General features: G+C 49.8%; 1 long non-coding RNA gene across 1 annotated transcript; it reads left to right on the forward strand.

Moving 5' to 3' along the window:
* The first annotated feature begins 1,332 nt into the window (after positions 1-1,332).
* LOC120412018 lies at positions 1,333-6,762 on the forward strand. The gene is made up of 2 exons (XR_005604657.1): positions 1,333-3,242; positions 3,681-6,762. It is a non-coding gene; the product is annotated as an uncharacterized LOC120412018 (long non-coding RNA).
* Positions 6,763-6,824: the final 62 nt, after the last annotated feature.

Consider the following 6,824-nt stretch of genomic DNA (forward strand, 5'->3'; position numbering starts at 1 on the left):
ACAGCTCCGAGCCCGCCGCTTTCGGTGTCCCTGTGCCCGGCCCTAGCCCGGCTCTCCGCTCCACACCAGCCCAGCCCAGCCCGCCGCTTTCGGTGTCCCTGTGCCCGTCCCCAGCCCGGCTCTCCGCTCCACACCAGCCCAGCCCGCCGCTTTCGGTGTCCCTGTGCCCGTCCCTAGCCCAGCTCTCCGCTCCACACCAGCCCAGCCCGCCGCTTTCGGTGTCCCTGTGCCCGGCCCTAGCCCGGCTCTCCGCTCCACACCAGTCCAGCCCGCCGCTTTCGGTGTCCCTGTGCCCGTCCCCAGCCCGGCTCTCGCTCCACACCAGCCCAGCCCGCCGCTTTCGGTGTCCCTGTGCCCGGCCCTAGCCCGGCTCTCCGCTCCACACCAGTCCAGCCCGCCGCTTTCGGTGTCCCTGTGCCCGGCCCTAGCCCGGCTCTCCGCTCCACACCAGTCCAGCCCGCCGCTTTCGGTGTCCCTGTGCCCGCCCTAGCCCAGCTCTCCGCTCCACACCAGCCCAGCCCGCCGCTTTTGGGGCCCGCCCCGGCCCCGCCCCTGCCCCGGCCCCGCTGGCGGCCCCAGTCCCGGCCCCGCTCCCGATGTCCGCGGCCGTTCCAGCAGCCCCTGCCCCCGCTGCGTTCTCTGCCGCGGCTCCATTGAACGCGGCTTCGGCCCCGCGGGCCGCGCTGGGCCCGCCGGCAGCTCGGCCTCCTGGCGCCGTGGCTGCTGCGGACCCGTGCAGAGGCTCCACGCCAGCCTCTGGTACCGGCCCCAAGAGCTGGTGCCCTTGGCGGTGCCGGCAGCAGCCTCCGCCTTTGCTCCCCCGCTCCTGGAGGAATCGGCCTCCGAGAGGATTCCCACCTCCTACCCCCCCTCCCTCCCTCGCCTGCACCGTTCCCCTGGCAGCGACCGCTGCTGCTGCTCCTCTGAAACGAGAAGCAAAACGCCAAAGCTCCAGCTCGAGGAACGAGCCCTTGCAGAAGGAAATAATATCTGGAGACGGTTCTTCCAGATGTGTACAAGGAAAAAGAATGTCAGGGTATGCTTTAGTTGATGGGGGGACTATGCACACTGGAAGATTTAGCACACAAGAAGGGAAATACACCTACTGATTCAAGTTATGCTTTTGGAGGGGTGCACGCCTTTGGGAAAATCTGGGAAGAAAGGGGATTGCTTGGTTCAGAGGGAGAGGGGCTGATGCATGGGGGACTTGTTTTGGAGGTTTTAGAGGCATTGGAAGTGCCTGAAGAGAGAGCTGTGGTACATAGGGGGGGGACAGCGGGGGGATGGCCTCAGAGATGGGAGGAGGGAGTTTGGCAGATCGGGGGGGCTGAGGATGCTGCAGAGAGTGGGATAAAAACGGTTGTGTTCATTTTGACCTTGAAGAGCAAAACATTGGAGACTCCAAAATTCAGTGAAACAGAGGAAAAAGAATGAAGTAAGAAGGGGGGGAAAGTCAGACGAATGTGGAAAATGGAAACTTCCTGATGGAAGGCAGTTACTTCATAAGTCACTCACCAGAAAAATATTAGAAAACATGCATCAAAAACTCATTGGGGTACTAAGGCTTTGTGTGATCACTTTCTAAGGAATTATGGGTGCATTGGAATTTATGGGTTGGGTAAACAAATAACTGAAAGATGTATGGTTTGCCAAAAAGTAAATAAGAAGGTGATGAGAAAAACAACTTCAGGAGGTCGTGAGTTGGCTCTCCGACCATTGCAAAGTATCCAAGTGGACTTTACTGAACTCCCCCAAGTGCAGAGGTGGAAATTCGTGTTAGTAATAACAGACCATCTTACCCATTGGGTGGAAGCTGTTCCCAGTGTCAGAGCCACAGCCAATGTAGAATGTAAAACCCTCTTAGAACAAATTATTCCTAGGTATGGAATGATTACTAAGATAGACACACTTTACATCCAAAGTTTTACAGCAACTAACTCAAACCTTAAGAATAAAATGGGAACTACATAGCCCATGGCACCCACAGAGTTCAGGATGGGTAGAGAGGATGAAACAAACTTTAAAGAGAACCTTAACTGAATTAATAATTGAAACTCAAATGTCATGGGTAAAATGCCAACGTCTGGCTTTATTGAGAGTTCAGACACAACCAGGTCAGACCTGAGAGTGTCACCTTACGAAATGATGGTTGGTGTTGAAGATGAAAGTTTGGTAAGAAAGTTTCACAGATGTGTGGGCTTGGCGGAGAGATCTCTGAGTGTGGAGCCTGAGGATGGGACAGAAATGGAAGCAGGTTTTGATGTAGAGTGGAAGATGTTTGCTGAAACATTGATCACTGAATGGTTGAGAGGACAAAGGTTGGAGATGAGCTGGAAGGAGATTTTTGTGGTTAGGACAGAGGTATGTGACTGCAAACAAGGACATGTTTTTCACCGGGTGGGTGGGTCTCAGGAAGAACAGAAGTAAATAGAAAACATGTTTTTGCTAGGAAGAGAGCTATGGCAGGCAGACAAGGAATGTTGATGTGGCAGGAAGAAGAGAGGTCTGAGAGTGTTCCACTGTGAGCTTGAATTGTAGCTTGCTTGCTCTTGTGAGTGGATGGTGGTGACTCTGGGGTTCTATAGGATATGTACAGTACGGTGGTGGTAGTATCTAAGATAGGCTATAGGCAAATGTAAAGGTGTTGTGTATGGTGCTTGTTGGTTGTTATGTCTTGGGATACTCAGCAAAGAAAGGTGTACAATGCTCTCTTGAACAGAAAGCGGCTTCAGTTATGCCTACAAGCTGTGGCTGACAGCTGTGGGGCTGGCTCTGGATACCCACTCCCTGAAATGCTGGGACTTGGCCTATGCAACAAACAGCTTTCAAGAGAGCTGCCTGAAGTCCAGACATCCTTCATGAACCCTTTTCCTATAGCTTGGGTTACCCTTTTTGAACGCCCAAAATGAAACTGCTACCTATGAATTAGGGGAATGAGTGTTAAAGAATATGTCAACACAATTGCAAGGACCCTTGAAGATTTGCGGTTCAAAGGGATAATGCCTCAAACCACTCCTTTAGACTTTAAAATCCATAACATCCACCCAGGGGAGTGGGTGTTAGTAAAAACATGGAAGGAGCAATCTTTAGCTGCACAAGGGAAAGGTCCTTTTCAGGTGCTACTGACAACTGAGGCAGCGATCCGGGCCAAGGAGCGAGGGTGGATCCACGGCAGCAGAATCAAAGCACCCGTGCAGGAACCTAAGGAGTGGACGAGAACATCTAAGCCTGGGGATACCAAGGTAACTCTTAAGAGGGAACTGGGGGTTAATGCTCTGGGAAAACCCAAATGATTCAAGAGATACACCAAGAATCACACCTGACTGGGAAATAAGGCCAAGCTTATAGCAGTGGTTTCAAGTATTGCCTGGACAAGTCCTGAGACACCTTCAATACCCTCCTTGGGGAGGAATCCTTCCACTCCAAACAGGAGGATCAGGACTATTTTGGGCTGAGGGTTCTCATATTCTGCCCTTAGCCTGTGATTTATTCAAAAAGGAGGAGGAATTGCTACCTCCAACAGTGCCATACCACATACCCTGTCTAATTCACCCTAGTACTGGACATGCTGGCTGGGTTAAATGTAAATGTCTAGACTGATAAAATATTGCTACTGTAGTTCACAGAAACAACACTCTCACTGCACAAAGTGTTGAATGCCAAATCTATTTCCCATCCAGGCAGAGCAAAGAACAGCTGAAACAGTAACCCTGCTTTGGGGATGGGAATTACTAGTGCCTGTTGAATGGGAGATACCTGAGGAACGGTGGGAAGCTACAATTAAGAAGTGTCAAAAGCAATTTGCCTGGAAATCAGCGAAAAGGAAGTGACGAGGAAATAGAGGGCAAAGCCCGATGCCCACTGTAGCTGCCACCAAGAAGATCACGTACCCCTGCTGTGGGCAGCAGCCCCATAGGCACGGGGGGTGGAGGTATCAGCCATATCAGAGCTCTGTTATTCCTTTATCTGTCACTCCTCTTTTGTCTCTGCCCTCTGGGGATACCGACACAGCCACGCCATGGGTGTTACCGACAGCTGGACATGGAAAACACCCAGGTTCCTTTTTCATTGCACGTACCCATGTCAACAGTCTCTGTTACAACCCATCCAAAGTAGAAAACTGGATGCAAAATGGGAAGAAGCACTGGATTGTAGAAAACCTAGGAATGAGTGGGAGCAGGTTGGGAAGTAAACGTGCAAAAGGAGAAAGATGGGTTTGTTTCATATATATTGTTGGGAATGAAGTCTCAAGCTTAGTAAAAGAACAACTAGTAAATAAAGAGGCAAAGCCAGCACAACAATCTAACTCTGTATCAATCCCAATTCAAGACATGTATGTGAAACTCAAACAACAATTAACAAAATGAAATCTCAAAATGGAGAAAAAAAAATCTGTTTGTGGAATTAGGGCAAAGGATAGGTAAGGAGCTGAATGTAACCAACTGCTGGGTCTGTGGAGGGCCTCTGATGACACCGGAATGGCCATGGAAAGGCAGCAGCTTGAGCCCAATAGAACTCCGTAAGCGGAATCGGACAAGGATAAGGGGAGAAAACAGCCCAGCAGGGTGGGTACTGAGTTCAACAGCGATAGGAGAGGAGCGTCTCTGGCGCACCGGGAACAATTTCCTCAACGAAGTAGGAAATACTCCCTGTAAGAGATAGAAGGTCAGTAATGGAACTTGTACATGGTGGGTCCCCGAGAAACCAGCTCTGTATTGGACTCAGGAAAAAACAAAAGAAAAGAATTGTAAGTACAGTAATAGTGCCGGATCGGCCGGAGGGACCCACGGTGATGCGGCCCCGCCCGCGGAGGGATCCGCCAGAGGGACCCGCGGTGATGCGACCCTGCCCGCGGAGGGATCAGCGCCCGCGGCTGCGAAAACGAACTTCGCTCTTTGTACAATTTTAAGAAAAATTTAATAAAAGCGACAATTAGGAGACAACAGCACAAAGGGCGCTACGGCCGGGTGCTCCGGCAGAGAGCCAAAGGCGCACCTGTACATCCAAAAGATCGGCTTTAAAAGTACATCGCTTATTTTTATTCATCACCATCGTGCATCATTCATTAATTCTTTGGAGTTGCTGAGTATCATCTTATCAGTCTTATCTTTTTCCTTGGCTCCATTCCGTCTGGCTTCGGGTTTTTTTTTTCTTCTGATAAGATTTTCCAGGAATGTGAAGACCCCCTCCCCATCCTTCCCAAACTACAGACATTCTACAGCATTACATTACAGAACCCAGGCAAAGCTTTTCTCGCATTAAGGAACATGAAAAAACCAACACCACAATCCATTCCTAACAATGATGGAACGTGCAAAAAGCCAACATCACAATCCCGTTCAGAACAGAGGGATCGGCGCTGCTGCGGCCCGCCCGCGGAGGGATCAGCGGTGATGCGCATGCGCAGGCGGAGTGATCCGCCAGGAGGGACTATTTGTGATGCGGTCCTGCCCGCGGAAGGAATAACGGGTGATGCGTCCCCACGCGGAGTGATCCGCCGGGAGGGACTATTTGTGATGCGGTTCCTGCCGGCCGGAGGGGTCAGCGGTGATGCGTCCCCGCCCGCGCATGCGCACTGATCCGCGCACCCGCAGCCATCTGCGCACGCGCAAGGATCCGCGCACGCGCGGCTGGGAAAACGAGCTTCACTTTGTAGAATTTGAAGGAAAGTTGAAGAAAAGGGACCGTTTAATAAAAGTTTAATAAAATCAGGAGACAGCAGCACAAAGGGCGCTACGACCTTAATGAAGTTTTGGTTTGGCTTTTTATTTATTTATTTTTAATTCAGTCAGAGCTAAAACAGAACAGTTCCATTTGAAACAAGAAGGTCCACACACTGCCTTAACCCAAAGTAACTCAAGGCCTAAATGAAACAATCCCAAAGCTTTTGGTTATTATTTTTGTGCAACAAACCTGCATTTTCCAAACCATGAGAGCTAAAACTGTAGGTTTCCACACCTGATGAGGCACACTAGGCCCGAGAAAGTCAAAGAGGATGAAATTACAGGGTTGCATCTTAAGGAGAAGCAAAATTCTTCATCTTGGGAAACACTTGGATTGGACTTCAACCAGACTGTGCTCAGTAACACCCAGTGACAGAACAGGGGCAAGAGGCAAAAACCAAAATATGGGAAATTTCATCCTAATGCAAGAAACCCCTTTTTTACAGGGAGGGTGAGTGACCCCTGGAAAAGCCTGCCCAAAGGGTGTGGAGATGTTACAAACCTCAGTCCTGGGGGAGCAGCTCTGGCTCCGCTGCTGGGACAGGTTTTTATTATGTGACCTCCAGCAGCCTCTTCCAGCCTCCATTTTTTGCTCCCCCCTTCCTAACACAGGGATATTCCCACATGAGATTATTCCACAATTTCCCAACTTTCACCAGCCCCGCTTGCCCCCAGCCCTGCAGTTCCATACAGGCTCAGTGTTTGCTCAAGGCTGTGTTCAGCAGAGCTGGAACTACACCTAACACCCAATCCTTGGCCTTTTGCTGAGACAGCAACAAATACTTAAAGGAGATGAAAGAACATGATTTAAAACAGCCTTTAGATGCTACATTTTTATTACACAGCTTCTAATTGCCATCAGAATGATGGAGGCACAGTCTTAGAAGAATAGGAAACGTGAGACAACATGTTTTGAGATGCAAAGAACTGTAACAGCCCTGCATTACCATTCCCTTCTCCATTCATCACTAAAACTGAAGAACAAAAATTCTCCAGTTTAAAACATTTTGTTGGAAGTTCTAAGCAAAAAAAAAAAAAAGCATAGTTTTTAATAAATAAAAGTGTTTTCTTGCTTCCATTGTGTTCTGTCAACTTCTTATT

The sequence above is a fragment of the Corvus cornix genome, chromosome 4A (assembly GCF_000738735.6).
Source record: "Corvus cornix cornix isolate S_Up_H32 chromosome 4A, ASM73873v5, whole genome shotgun sequence".
NCBI lineage: Eukaryota > Metazoa > Chordata > Aves > Passeriformes > Corvidae > Corvus > Corvus cornix.